Here is a 16669-nt window from a genome sequence, read left to right on the forward strand (position 1 = left end):
AATAAAGGAAAGCAAAGCTCTCATTCTGTACACCAGTTAAAAAACCTTCAAACTGAATATCACTCCCTTATGCAACTCTCTTCATCCTCCTGACTTCCTCTTATTCTCTTATTTTTACCTGTGTTATTTCCATGTCAACTGGTTGTATTCTCTATGCCTTGAACTATGTTTGACTTTTTAATCCTGTTTACAAAAACCAGGAAGGTCTTAAATTGAATGTGTGTTATACCTTTAAAGGTTCAGCTAGCTTGTAACCACACCTGCAACACTGAACCTTAACTGACCATCTTCAGTGAGTAGGCAAGGCTTACAGTGGTAGAACTGACATATCAACTCATCCATAAAACCTGTGAGCTACAATGTTTCCTGTTTACAAGATGTGCTGGGGTAACTGTGGCACATAACTTGTGGGATTAGCCAAGCAATAACTGCTCCAGCTTGAGACCCATGCCACAAAAAGGATTCCACCACTGACACTGCCAGAATGGCAAACATGCTGGAGCTGGAATGCTCAGAAACCTAGGATAGAAATCAAAGATCACCAGAAAAAAAATGTAAATTAATTAATTAATTATACAATCAAGGCAATGGCTCATTTTATTCTGACTGAGCCAAGCCCAAACATCAATAGAGAAGCTTCATCTAGTAACTGATAGGAGCAGGTAGAGGAATTTTAATCCCACAACATGGCTGTTCTATCAAGAAATCTCATCCAAAGACATTCTAGGTATATCATCCTACTGCACTGCAGAGATAACACACACCTTTAATCCTACTGGTTGGAATGCAGTTGCCTTTAGTATACATCTTTAATTCCCAACATTGAGATTTAATTGAATGGCAGACAAACTGACAAATTAGAGAAAGGTTTGATAGAATGAGCCAAAAATAGGATTTTCCCAACAGAGAGGAAAGAGAGCTGACTTAAGAGAACAGCACATAGGGGAGGGCTGTAGTTTTACTGGGACATGCTACAGATGAAGACAGAATGAGCAAGAATATGAAAACAAGCCAGAAGAGTTAGTTTGATACCAGCAGAGCAATTCAGTCAGAAGCCAAGAGAAGTCAGTTTGAATCAGTCAGCTTGGAAAGCAAATAGGCAGAGGTCATAAAGAACTAAAAAGGGTGAGCTTATACAACAGTATAATGATTATATCTGGTAATTAAAAGAAACCTTTACAGCCAGGCATGGTGGCCCATGCCTTTAATCCCAGCACTCAGGAGGCAGAGGCAGGCAGATTCCTGAGTTCGAGGCCAGCCTGGTCTACAGAGTGAGTTCCAGGACAGCCAGGGCTATACAGAGAAACCCTGTCTCGAAAAAACAAACAAAAAAACAAACAAACAAACAAAAAGAAAAAGAAACCTTTACCAGAGAAGATGCAGATACTCATAGCCAAACATTAGCCAGAACTCCAGGTATCAGGTGAAAGATGGAAAAGGAGGCTTGTAGGAGGCAGAGGGGTCAAGGGAACCAGAAAAATACCAAAAACATCACCCAGTGAATCAAAAAACAGAGCTTATAGGGGCTCATAGAAACTGAAGTGTCAATCAGGGAGCTTATCTGGGTCTGAGCTAGGTACTCTGCATGTAAATTATGGTTATGTAGCTTGGTGTCCTTGTGGGACTACTAAAAGTAGAAGCAGATCTGTCTATGATTATTTTGTCTGTTCTTGGAATCCTTTTCCTCTTAGTTTGTTGCCTTGTCCAGTCTTGATGTGAGGGTATATGTGGTAGTCCAAAAAGTTTTGGTCACAATAGATTCTCAATACTTTGCCATAAGGAGCAGAACTATTGGGAATTCTGACCTTATTGTAGTAGGTGTGGCCTTGTTAGAAGAAGTGTCTCAATGTTTAGTCAGACTTTGACAACTATGCTTAACTCTGCCCAGTGCAGAATCAGTCTTCACTTGCTTGCCTTTGGCTCAAGATGTGGGATTCTCAGCACTTTAAGCCCCACAACTGCTTGCCAGATGCATTAATGATAATGGACTAAACTTCTGAGATAGTAAGCCAGCCACAATTAAATGTTTAGCTTTATAAGTGCTGCTTTGGTCATGCTGTCCCTTCACAGAAATAAAACCTTAACTAAGACAGTATATATGGACTTGTTTTGAAATCATGAGGGGGTCGAGCAGCTGAAGGTTAACACTTTGAGAGGCCAGGAAAAAATCATTGGTGAAGATGCAGCTTCAGTGGAAGTTCAATGACCAGGAGTAAAGGAGTCACGGAAAGTAGTTAAGACTTGGCCCTATAAATAGAGCCTATGAGAGCTCATTGGTTACAGTACAGTCTAGTTGCAGGAGAAGATCATGAGTATTGGAGCTTAAAATACTATGAGATGACCACAAAGAATAGAAGCATGAGTAGAGTGGAGTCAGTCAAAGCCTAGAATGCCACAGAGGGCAGGGCTAAAGTGACCTAAATCCTGTGGCATTCAGAAGATCTTGTGTAGACCCCAGAATGCCAGATATTGGAAAAAGGAAGCTGTGAAGTTGAAGTAGCCTTGGCACCAAGATGCTAAAGATGACAGAGACAGGGAGTGGAAACAACCGAAGAGAAAAAAATGGTTTGCAGTCAACAAAGGTAAAATGAATTGGACATCAGAAATGGAGACAGAGTTTGGTCTTTGCCAGGCTAACTTTTGGACTTGCTTTGGTTCAGTACTTCCTCGCTAAGATATTTTGGAATGTTAATACATATTCTTTGATTTTAATTTTGTAGAAAATTATAGTTAAGAGACTGAATAAATCTTTGAAGAGACTTTGACCTTTGAACTACTAAATATTGTTGGGACTGCAATGGACTATGGGGACTATTTGAATTAAATGCATTTTGAAATATGTTATGGCTACAAGTCTATGGGAGTCAGGCCACAGAATATGGTTGTTTGAAAAGGATTGGTCCCCTTAGATTCATGTATTTCAATGCTTGGCCATGGGGAATGGCACTATTAGGAGGTGTGGTTTTATTGGACTAGGTGTGGTCTTGTTGAGAGAAATGTATCCTGTGTAGGCAGGCTTTGAGTTCTCCTATGCCTAAGCTCTGCCAAATGTGGAAGCAGAGTCTCCTCTCAGCTACAGTTCAATCAATGTAGAACTCTGGCTCCTCCATTATTGTGTCTGCCTGCAGGATATCAAGCTTTCAACCATAGTGATAATGGACTAAACCTCTGAAACTGTAAACCAGCCCCAATTAATTCTTTGGCTTTAGAAGAGTTGCTTTGTTCATGGTATCTTTTCACAGCAATAAAACCCCACTTAAAACAGTATGTGCCTAGTTATATTCTACTTGTTATGCCATAGTCAGTTGATATTCACAAGAGACCTGCTCTTTTCTGAAGGGAAATGGAGTGGTCAATGTGTGGGCAAGGGGAGGTAGAATGGACTATGAGGAGAGGAGGGAGATGAAACTGTGTTTATGATATAATATTTGAGAGAAAAGTAAATAAATGAATAGATAGATAGATAGATAGATAGATAGATAGATAGATGATAGAATAAGTTAATAAACAAAAATCATTTTGTTTCTCTAAAAATTTTACAAATTTGATCCTGATAATGTTCAAAATATAATTATGAATAAGGAGCCCCATTTTCTTATGTTTTGGAGACAAAGAAGCATAATCATTAAGTTAGTTATCACATTTCACATTAAGGAGTGAGTTTTATGTTATATTGTTCATTAGCTTTAAGAACAAAAATAATATTTAATTCTATTTACTTAATATAGAAAATAAACAGGCCTGAAGAGATAGCTCAGCATTTAAGAGTGCTTGTCTATCTTATCACGAACAAACATTGATTCCCAGCACACCCAGTGGTTCACAATATGTAACTCTAATGCAATAATATCTGCTACCTTCCTCTGGCTTTTTCAGGTACCAGTCATTTATGTGTGTACATAGACAACACAAAAATTATGCCTAATGAATAAATGTATATTTTTTAAAATAAAAAAAATGACTTAAAATATGAAGTACATGAAATAAAATGAAGAAAGCAATGTAATTTCCTATTTATAATATTTATTTTTTAACACTTGCTAACATATTATCTAAGTGTTTGTACCTTATTCTGTTGAAACTAAGAAAAGCAATAGGGATATGCTTCAAATATCATTTTAGAATTCGTGATTTTATTGTACTCTAGAAGATGTTGAAATGCTGAACATGAATTTTTATTACAATGAAATATTTAAAAAACCTCCAGGGAAATGTAGATGAACATAGTTCAGAAACATAATGGGAATAGAAAAGATGAATAGGCATTGTAAGGTAGGTAAGGTAGGAATGCAACTTGAGTTTCTGTCAAAACAAGTCAAAATCCTTTGGATTTCTAGTTCAGTCCTTATAAAATATGAAGTACTACCTACAAATAAAATATTATTTTGTGATATGTGAACTGTCAGGGCACAGGATATTTAAGTTTCAACTGAAACCATAATAAAGTGCCTAATATAGTATTAGGAATATATATGTTCATAGGAATATATGGACATTATAGACAAAGAATACTGAAAGAAGACGTCTAGTAATTGACAAGCATGTTGAGTGACAAAGTCCCGGACTACTAGAACGTGCAAGGCCCATGGGATAAATCCCCATTCCTAAAAGTGATGGGATAGAAGACAATATGGGCTGAATTTGGTAGAGAAAATGAATCACATTTCTTGAGGTCTTATTAAAAATCACATGTGGATAACTAGAAGGTATTTTAGAGGACTGAGTTAATTTAGAAATATATAGAAAGATTGTTTTCTGCTAAAGCCACAAAACAAACAACAAACAAACAAGTTAGTTTCAATATGCTCATCCTACAGAAGAAAACCCTGAGAAGGAAATTAGGGCATAAAAAATGAAACAATGTCACAATAAAGAAAACATAAAGCAACCATCCTTGAGGGCAGGCCTTATGTAGCTATGTAGCTGTATGCTATGCCACTGTAGTTGACCAATGGACTTCATAGTGTTTTGCTTCTTTTTTTGTTGTTGTTGTTGTTATGGTTTGCTCTGTTCTCTATGTCTATTTGGTTTTTATTTTGTTCTATTTTCTTGGTAAGATATTTAGGTTTTAACAGAAGATTCTATAAACAGTGTAAAAATCAAGAAGTATAAGAAAAATAACAAGGGTAAAAATTGGTTGGCTTAGTGGGTTTCAAGAAATAGATGCTTGTGGATTAAAGAAAATATTTGCTGAAAGTTATCACATAAGGAGAGGTGTTATGCAGACCATATAAGCATTTACATTTCTAATATTCCATGTCTTCCGTGATTTGATAAGATTATATTCAGATAATCTTATCTTGAAACCATATCATGGTTTAATTGTTTGTTGAAAATACATTAACATTTTATATATATAGTTTGCTGTAGAAAACAGATTGTTTACCTTTACCATTGCCTGGCCCATCATGAGTAGTGGTTCTGCCAGAGCTAATAATCTTGAGAGAGTTGCCCAGCACATTATTAAGAATAATGTTTAAAATTCAAAGTGTAATTTATATTATATCTTGCTTTTTCTTTATTATAGAAACAAATCATAAATCTAGACCATCTGTACTCAGGCATCTCCAGCCTCCACCCTGATCTTTTATGTGCATTTTGTTTAAAATAATATCAGATCACTGATATCCTCACATACAGTAAGCTTCCACTGATAAGTAAAAGAACTATGTGAAGTATTTACGAGAAAATGAAAAACCACCACTCCCTATTCTCAAATTGTAACATCAGGTAGTCTATGAAAAATGTAAAGTGACTTATAGCATAATGAAGGTAATGATAACTGTATTATACATATCTGACTATAGAAGAAAGTAAAAAAAAAAATCAATAGCTAAAATTTTAGGAAACCACAGAAATTATTTGATTATAGCCATTCTCCCTAGGGAAGTAAAAGAATCCTATGAGTAAGATCAGGGGAATGAAAGAAGGTAGGGATGAGAAAGGAATTACAAATAGTAAGGAGAGAGATAACACTGGACTTTTTCTATAAAATTCTTGGATACCAAAGGCAACATATTTTTCTGTATTAACTCTAAATCAAGAACATATGTAAGAAAAATTTTACATTTTGAAAATGACCCTGGTCAAAGCTAGTTCACTGAGGAAAGTTAGTTGTTAAAGTCCTGATATTTGCAATTGATCAAGCCTTGCACATACGTAATGCTGAAGAGGGGACCATAGCCAGTTGGAAGCAAAACTAAATAGCCCACCTATGTATGTAGAGCCTGCAGAGTATCTTTCTGCTGGTACCCCATCTGTGCCTTAACAGCACATGCTAGGTAAAAGATACACCGTAAAATTATGGACAGTAGTTTTGACACATAATATTCTACATTGATTTTCAGAATTCAGATGTGGCTTCTCCTTAGCTGATGCTCTTTGACTGAGATAGGAAAGCCACTTGGATGTGCCAATCAGTAGGAAACCCAGTGTAACATTTTAAAATTTATGCCTGACGATCAAAAAAGGTGAAGAATGACAAACCATTTTTCTTCATGGAATTTCAATCAAAGAGAATGCATTTGTGTGTGTGTGTGTGTGTGTGTGTGTGTGTGTGTGTGTGTGTGTGTACAAAGGAAATAACCTGAGTGGGTAGCCACACTGAGAGAAGAAATGCAACCAATAGGCTTTGCATAATGGAGGATTCAGTGGTACCTGTTACCAGAACAGGGATTAAACACAGCTCTGAGCTGTGGAAAAATATTCTTTCAGTATGTTAAAATTGAGTATTTGTATGTTAGAAATTACAGTTTAATAGTAAATCTTAAACATTTTTCAGGGATGTATGTTACTGTGGTCTTAAATCAATTCATTAACTTAGCTAAGTCTGAGTGATGTTAATGTTTTTAAGACTTAGTGTTCAAAACTTTTACAAGTTTGTTTAACACAAAGCTATACCAAAACCAATGGGCATACTTATACAGAAGAGGGCAAAGTTTATGAGACCTCAAGGCTAGACAAAGAATTACGGACTAAGAAATGCTGAGGGTAGAAGAAATTTCTTCCTCAGAAAAGAGCATACTAGCTGGTTATGAATTACCAAATGATCACCCCTGGAAATAAACATACAAGTAACATTAAATGTACTGAGCAGGTTGTATAAGATGTGTGTGTGTGTGTGTGTGTGTATACATGTGTTTGTAAGAACAATTAAAATAAACAAGTCCATGAATTTGAGATACATGAGACTACATGGGAGAGGGTTAAGAAAGGAAAGAGAAATTGTAAAATGATTTAATTATATTATTTGATTAGGTTTTTGATACTAAAAAGTAAAAATACACAATCCAGTATATGTAAGAGATGCTGTTGAAGTTTCAGAGAAGTGCTCATAATACTTCAGTATGCCTAAACTCAGCAATAGAGTATGTGCCAGGTTTCATCATTTCATGGAATTGTTTCATGTAATTTACATATTTATTAATTATTTTGTCTAGGGGTAGTAAAATATTAAGATACATAAAATATGTTTGGATTCTCTAGGAAAATATATATTTTTGTAACAACATTTCTTGCCATAGTATAAAGCATGAAAATAATTTAGGTTAATAATATCTTTAATATACTTGAGACACTTCCTGGTTCTAAAATAAATAAATAGACCTGGAGGTGACAGGACCACTAATTCTATGGATACTCTTAATCATGTTATTATTTTAGTTTTTATAATGCTTATTCATAAAATTATTCTAACCATGTGGAGGACTATACTTTACTAGCTAATTAACTAACTAACTAACTAACTAACTAACTAACTATATATATATATATATATATATATATATATATATAAATGTATAGGCTAATTTGCTTATCTGGAATTATACATTAAGAATTATACATGTATATATTATAATACATAAATAACACAAAAATATATGTAAAATACATATAAAAATATATGTATGCTTTATGTCTCAAAAACTATATAATATTGATTAACATATTTTAACTAATTAGCTGTAATGTATTGATGAAAAATAAATATTTGTGTTTTCCAATCTCTAGTGATTTTCTTTTATGTTCATGAATAATTATAAAGAATAATTAAAAAGTGAATTGTAATTTTTAAATATTATTTTCAAACTTTTCAATTTTGTAAATTGATTATACATTTTTCATTTACAAAATAAATGAATTATTCATTAGAGCTGATTTCACATTTTGTTTTAAGTGTAACTTAAAAATGTGAAGTCCAGGGCATATGAATGAAGTCTGTTGATGACTTTTAAATACATAAAAAATGCCATCCACTCATGGTCTGTGAAAAAGTGTCAGACAAGAAAAGAGGAAGGAAAGGGTTAGAACATTTGGAAGCATCTTACCTTACATTTCTATTATTTTATTTTACTCATCAACCTCAGTCCAAGACACAGGATCAGGAGTTTAAGCCAGTGAGTACCAATGCAGCACATTCCCAGCTTGTAAATATAATAGCTGAAAATGGAAGAAAATATGTGTCTATCGGCTCCTCTGACTTAGAATCATCCAGAAGAAAGCTATAAAAATAATGTTACATTCAAAACACATTAGTATGGGGTTATGTATTTTTGGAATGGAAGCTCTGAATTTTTTTTTGAGACTTGTTTTCTAGTCTAAATAACAGAACCATAAAATTATGTGATGTTTTAGGAAGAGAATGATTTTTAGCACTCTCTACAGTGTAATTTAGCAACTACTTCCTCAAAAGTTCAAAATCATACATAGCATAGCCTCCCTGAACACTGTTTCCTATAAGTGTTCTGTGACTTTCAGACTTACTATACTGTGATCTCTTATAGGGAAAAATCATCATTTTTCTGATATGTCCTAGTAGATCTATTAATATATATTCACGATTTCATGAGCATATATATTTACTTTATTGTGTCATATGCTGAATATTCATCTAAATCAGTCCATGTTTCTTACATAAAAAAGCTTTCCAGGCCGGGCAGTGGTAGTGCCCGCCTTTAATCCCAGCACTTGGGAGGCAGAGGCAAGTGGACTTCTGAGTTCAAGACCAGCCTGGTCTACAAAGTGAGTTCCAGGACAGTCAGGGCTATACAGAGAAACCCTGTCTTGGAAACAAAACAAAAAGACAAAATAAAACAAAACAGAACAAAACAAAACAAAAAAAACCAAAAAGCTTTCTTACAACTAATTTTCATTATTCAGGAAAGCATCATACAAATCGGATGTAAATATTTTAATAGATTACATTTTTCAAAATAAAATAGTTATGTTTCTTTAACCTCATAAAAATAAAGCTTCATGTATATTATATAACTAATACTAATAATTAATTTCTATTGTGAAATCTATTCTGCTTCAGAATGAAATATAATTTTTAAAACCAGTGGACTGCCATATGATCATCTAAAAACTACTGTTAATTACAGTAAAATAATGTTTTATTTTATCCCAATTATGTGTCCATAAAAGTTTTATGCCTAGATAGAAAGGTAACTCATAAAAGTAAGTGAAAACAATTTTTCTCAATTTTTACAGCTGTTAAGTGTGATACTAATATTCTAATGTTAGTTTTTAAGCCTTCTAGTGATGGAAGATAAATTAATTGGTATGTTTGTTTATATGTTCAAAAGATGTTATAAACAACATAATTTTATTTAAAATTAAAAATACTATAGAATCATACTCCTCAGTAGTAATCACTTCATTATTACGCCAGCTTTATTCATATTAAAAAAGAGACATAAAAGATAATTGGAGTAGTGTTGGATGAAAAGAGCATATTAATCCATACATGAAAAATGAGAGCATATTAATCCATACATGAAAAATGTGATAATGAGATGTTATTTTATATAGTTAGGATACACAATTAAAATAGCTAAGAAAAAAAAGCCTAGTTTGCTTTTAAACATAATATGTAAATATCAGTTTTCCTAGATGCCTTGTCCCAACTAATGTCCTAATGCCTTGTCAGTCTACTTTCCTTATCATTTCTTTGAGCTTTGAGAGTCCTATGTTGCTCTTTTGTCTTGGAGACATTTTATAAGGCAGTTACATTTACTTCCTGAACTCCATTCTCTAAGAATAATAGGTATAGTAGAGAGTGAAGATTCCCAACTCAAAGGACCAGCATATGGCATATGCCAGCATGATTTTGCTGAAAGGACCCTGATATATCTGTCTCTCGTGAGGCCAGGCCAGTGCCTGGCAAATACAGAAGTAGATGCTCACAGTCATTTATTGGATGGAACACAGGTCCCCCAATGGAGGAGTTAGAGAAAGTATCCACGGAGCTGAAGGGGGCTGCAACCCTATCTATAGGTGGAACAACTATATGAACTAACCAACAGTACCCCCAGAACTCATGTCTCTAGCTGCATATGGAGCAGAAGATGGCTTAGTGAACCATCATTGGGAAGAGAGGCCCCTTGGTCTTGTAAACTATATACGCCCCAGTACAGCAGAATGCCAGGGCCAAGAGTGGGAGTGGGTGGGTCAGGCAGCAGGGCAGGGGGAGGGTATAGGGGACTTTCAGGATAGCATTTGAAATTTAAATGAAGAAAATATCTAATAAAAAATTGAAAAAAAAAAGGGCCACCTAACATCGTCAACAAAATTATAGAAGAAAACTTCCCTAATTTAAAAGAAGAGATGCCCACAAACATACTAGAAGCCTACAGAACACCAAACAGGTGGGACCAGAAAAGAAATTCCTCCTGTCACATAATACTTAAAACACCAAATTCACAGAACAAAGAAAGAATATTGAAAGTGGTAAGGGGAAAATGTCAAGTAATGTATAAAGGGAGATCCATCAGAATAACACCAAATTTCTCAGCACAGACGTAAAAACCCAGAAGATCTTGTGCAGATATCATACAGACCCTAAGAGAAGAAAAATGCCACCCCAGGCTACTATATCCAGAACAGCTCTCAATTACCATAGATGGAGAAACAAAGATATTCCACGACCAAACCAAATTTAAATAATATCTTTCCACAAATCCAGCCCTGCAGAGGATAATAGATGGAAAGCTTCAACAAAGGAGGGAAATGACACCCAAGAAAAAACAAGAAACTAACCTTACAACAAACCCAAAAGAAGAGAACCACACAAACATAATTGTACCTCTAACAACAAAAATAACAGGAAGCAACAATCATTAATTATTAACAATCATTAATGTCTTCAACATCAATGGATTAATTCCCCAATAAAAAACTTATAGACTAACAGGTTAAATATGTAAACAGGACTCAACATTTTGGGGCATGCAGGAAACACACCTCAGTGAAAAATACAGACACTACCTCAAAGTAAAAGGCTGGAAAAAATTTCCAGGCACATGGTTCCATGAAACAAGCTGGAGTTGCAATTATAGTATCAAATAAAACAGACTTTCACCCCTCCCCCCCAAAAAAAGATGAGGAGAGACACTACATTCTCGTGCCTTCCTTAGACTGTAGCTATGACTTTCATGTAATAGTTTAATTTTAAATACTTAATAATACTCAACTTTAGAAGCCCATTTTCCTTTTCATTAAAAACTCTTTTCCCCCCTGTTGTGGAATTTATTAGTCATCAGATATCTTGGATTATTCGTTGGGGGAAAAATGAACTGTTTCCCCTGAAAACAAATAAAAATTCTGGGTGGGCTTGTAAAGATCCAATATTATTTTTAACTTATATTAAGCTGCCAAAAACTGATAAAACTTATCAACTAGCATTTTAGCACAAGAGAATTTATAAACATTAGATTCAATATTTTAAAATAAAAGAGGGCAAGGTTTCTCTATAACTAGCAAATTTTAAACGTCCTATTTGATTTGATTTATTATATGTGTGGATAAATACAGAAGTAAGTATAGCAGATGATCAGTAACCTAGTGTAAGAACATTTCCTCACAGTATAGTGCTACTGAATTCTGTAGTATTTTCAGAAATCTGTCAGTTATCTGAAATAAAGTATTCAGTATTTCAAAGTTAATTTTGAAGCCATAATCAGCAGAGATTAACAGTGGCTCAAATTTTATATGATAGTTTGATCCCATTAACCAGTGGTTACTAAACTTTGTTTTGCTTTGTAAAAGCCAAACCATTACTTAGTCTCCATCTGTAGAACATTTTATGAAGGGTTGCATTTCACTAGCTGCTTTGGCTATATAAAGGAGAAAAAGGAAAGAAGGTATAATTTTTAAAGACAGACATGTGTTTAATATTTAAATGATTATTTCAACTCAAAAATGTACAGATTATAATCACTTGATAAAATTTTTCAATTAACAGGTTTCAACTCTGCTTTTAAAATATGATACAAGAAGAAAGATAAGTTCTCAGCAATTACATTTGCCCCTTTTAGAATGAGTCACTTTCTGAACTGGATCACAAAGAATGTTGTCAATATTTGCTCATAACACATTATTTAGAGTGCATTCATCTTTGTGTGACTTTTAATGAAATATTAATTGAATTCATAAGGCTTTATTGAATAAAATTTATTTTCTAGAAAGTCTAATGAAAATTATCTTTTTCTATGTTTGCATGAATTTCAAAGTACATAAAATTCTTGAAAAGCTTCAGTAGATACTTCCCAGAAAGAAATTCCAGGACTGGCAGGGGATACTGTAAGGCTGATATCATTTCAAATACTACCACCACTGTGTACCATTCCTCCTATGCCTGGAACTCTGATGTAGACAGAGTTATTTCACTGAAGTGTAAAGGGAGCAAACTCTCGTGCTATTTACAGGAGTATTTGCGTAATTGTATGCGCAAAAATTGGATTTCAATTCCAATTGGATTGGAAGAACAGCCTCAAGCCAGAAAAAGAAAAATAGGGATATGATCGACCCCTCTTAGCTTAGCAGCCATTACAATTCAATATTTTCAAAACCCTCTCATTGGCAATCTCAAATTCCTAGACTGTAATTTTAATAATTTCACTTACTTTGCTCTGAATGAGAACTCATAAAAGTTAGCTTATTATTGTTTAAAAAGGCCAGTAGGATATAAAAATCAAAAGACAAATATCCATGTACCAGTAGAATGATTAACAGGCAGTATGTTTTGGCCTGTCATCTGTTTTCATATTCTTAAAACTGAATAATGGGAGGCTTGGGATTTCTTTACACGAAGTATCTTAGAGTAGTAAAGTTATTCTCAAACTTAACCATAGCTGTACTCCATCTTTCCTTATACAGAAAACGCCTCTCTCTCCCTTTCACTTCTCAAATCAAAGTATTTTAAATTTCCATACTTAAATTTTCATTATAAAATATTGGACTGTTCATTTTCTTATAAAAAGTTACATCATCATGTGAGGAGCCAAATGTTAATATATGTGTTTTATTGTTTTGTTAATTATGGTAGTTTTTTCATACTTAGCAACCACATTCAATAAAATCATCTTCTATCTATTAATGGATTTGTTGATTATCAAAAATTTAACTGAGTATATGATTAAAGAGAGCACAGTTTATGGATGAAATTTAAATGATGTATACCTTTGCTCACTCTGTTTTTTCTACTGTTATTGAAAATAGATTATTTTCTCATACAATATATCCAGATTTCATACTTCTCTCCCTTTACTCTTCCAAATTCTCCCAGCCTCCCCTCCCATACAAATTCACTCTTTTTCTGTCTCAATTAGAAAAGAATGTATTCTAAGAGATAACAACAAAACATAGCAAAATATAGTGTAATCACATCAAATTTGTACAAGACAAGCCAACAGAAGAAAAAGAGCTGAAGAGCAGGGACAAATATCAAAGATCCACTTATTCACTGATTCACATAAAGTGCTAATTGAAAGGCAGATTAAGGAACAGGATACCCATGCAGGTCCTGTGTCTGCTACTCCAGTGTCTGTGATTTTACACGAGCTTTAATTAGTTAATTTAGAAGGCTTTCCCTGATTCTGTCCATCCTTTCTGGCCCTTAAACTCTTTCATCTTCTTCTGTGGGGTTCCTTGAGATAGGAGGCAAAGGATTTGATGGAGGTTTCCCATTTAGAGTTATGTGTTACAAACTCTCACCATATCTATGTAATGTCTGACTGTCATTTACAGTATCTGTCCCCATATGTTATAGGAAGAACAAGGCACAGATCTATGAGGACAGCAGAATATCATTAAGAAATATTCTAACATTTCCTTTTTAAAAAGAAAAAAGAAAAGACTAGCAGTATTTGATTTTACTTTGTTGTTCTTGGCCACCAAAGCAGTATCAGACATGTGCTCCATCTTGTGGTGTCAACAAACACATTGGTTGACTACTCCTATAGCTTTCTTCCATGATTGCCATAGCAGTCAGACAGCATTGTAGATCAAAATTTTCATGGCTGATTTGGTGTATGTAATTCTCTCTTGATAACCTGCAGGGTATTTTCCCATATCATAGATACCAGATCGGTTGATGAAGGGTCCATATAGGCACTAGCTTGATCTCTTTGTGTTCAATAAATTGTGTAGGTTTGTCTGCAGATATTGACCAGTGCAGTTAGTTTGTGGATAGCAAACTATTGTCTTGTCAGCAGCCTAAGACAGTAGGGGATGTCCATGTTACTCCTTTGTCCAACAACTAGATTAGATGTAACACAGTTCTAATTTTGGAAATTTCTTTTTTTAAAAGAGATGGCTAACTGGTACTCTGTCTTCCTCATTATTTGGAAACAACATTAGGATTGCCTTCACATATTTTAGGAACTTTTCACTCTACTAGGTTTCTATACCACATCTCAAATGCACCATAATTCTAGCTGTCTCTCCCTTCCTTTCCTCCTCCTCCCCACCTCATTCTCCTCTTCCATTTCCCAAGTTCCTAGCCAACCCATAAAATCTGTTTCTCTAAGTGTCCCCTTTAGTTAATTCTTCTATTACTAACCTCTCTGGGTTTACAGATTGTGACTTCCTTATCTTTTATTTAGTGGCAAATATCTACATATAATCAAAAATTTACCATATTTATCTTTCAGGGGTTGAGTTACTTTACTCAGGATATATTTTTCGAATTCCATCTATTTGCCTATACATTTCATGATGTTACTTTTTAACAGCTTGGTAATACTTCATTGTATAAATATTTCACACTTTTATCCATTCTTTTATTGAGGGACATCTATGTTGCTTCCAATTTCTGTCCATTCTACAGAAAGCAGTAATAGACATGATTAAGCAATTATTCTTGTTGGAGTTGAAGAATCCTTTGGTATTTGCCCAATACTGGTAAAGCTGGATCTTGAGGTAGATCAATACACATTTTTCTGAGGAACTATAATACTGATTTTAATAGTGGCTATATAAGTTTACACTCCCATCAGCAACTGATGAGAATTCCTGATTACAGGCAATGGATTCCTCATTTAATATGTGTTAATATGTGTAGTAAACATACCTTAAAGGTAGGTTTACTTTTATAAAATTTTAACCAGTTTCTCATTCTATTTGAATATTAACAATTCAGACATAGTTTCTGTTTATTTGAACAATCTATTTAGTTAAAGTATTTATTTTCATGTCCTAATCAATGGAATGTTATTTTTAAAGAGGAATTGGGTGGCATTATTCTAAGGAAATAGATAAAAGAACTAATACCATCTAATATCTGTACTCAATTTTTTTTTGTCCTCTATGTCAGTGTTATCACTCTGGCTTATTTTATAGAGAAAATGTTAATAAATGGCATTTATAAACATTAAAATGTTGGATAAATATTGATTTTTCAACTTTCATAGTAACTATGCCTGTCTTATAAATGATATCAGTTACTTTCTGCCAGGCAGCAGTGGCACACGCCTTTAATCACAGCAATTGGGACACAGAGGCAGGTGGATTTCTGAGTTTGAGGCCAGCCTGGTCTACAGAGAGAGTTCCAGGACAGTCAGAGCTACACAGAGAAACCCTGTCTTGAAAAAACAAAAACAAACAAACAAACAAGCAAAAACAAAAAAGAAGAAGTTGCTTTCTATAAAAAATAGGAACATCTAGAAGAAATGGATCTAGCTAAATTATTATTTTGAGAAATGTCTAATACTGAATTATATTTTATCTTTTAAAGAAGTAATGTGCTCTGTTAAATAGAGTATCATCTATAGTCCACTGTTTATGGGAAATAGTGTATCTTACTTTCCTAAAATAGATAATTTGCTGAGGAATGTTTCCGGACATGTGAACAGAGTTGTAATATGTGAGATGACCTCATCTTTTGAGGTCCACATTATTTCAGGGGTCTATAAACACACATTATTGTATTGATTGTTCATATTATTTAAATATCTGACACTAGAATGGATACAGTATGAACACAATTTTTAATGAAGTTCTAAAATTAACATATTGGGAGAAATTTTGTCTATACACTAAAGAAACATATCAATATGCAAGAGCGTCTATTGCCTTAGGTTTCTTATTGAGAAATTATACAGTATTTGATAATTGGTTTTCTTTTAGTACATTGCTTGATTTTTCCCTGAGAAATCACAAATAAATATCTATTATTCACAGATAAGGCCTCATTTGCACAGTTCTAAGAGGAATCTTATCAATTGTATTTACAGAGCATGGGTGAGAATCTTACTTAGAGGGACATAGGTGAGGGGTTATCTATATGAATGTGTGATTCCCCAAAGAACCTCATCATGATATCATGGATAACAACTTCCTCTACACTAATAGACAGATTGTCCCTGACATGTAAATGTAACTTTTATTT

This window comes from Mus pahari, chromosome 2 (genome assembly GCF_900095145.1).
Source record: "Mus pahari chromosome 2, PAHARI_EIJ_v1.1, whole genome shotgun sequence".
Classification (NCBI taxonomy): domain Eukaryota; kingdom Metazoa; phylum Chordata; class Mammalia; order Rodentia; family Muridae; genus Mus; species Mus pahari.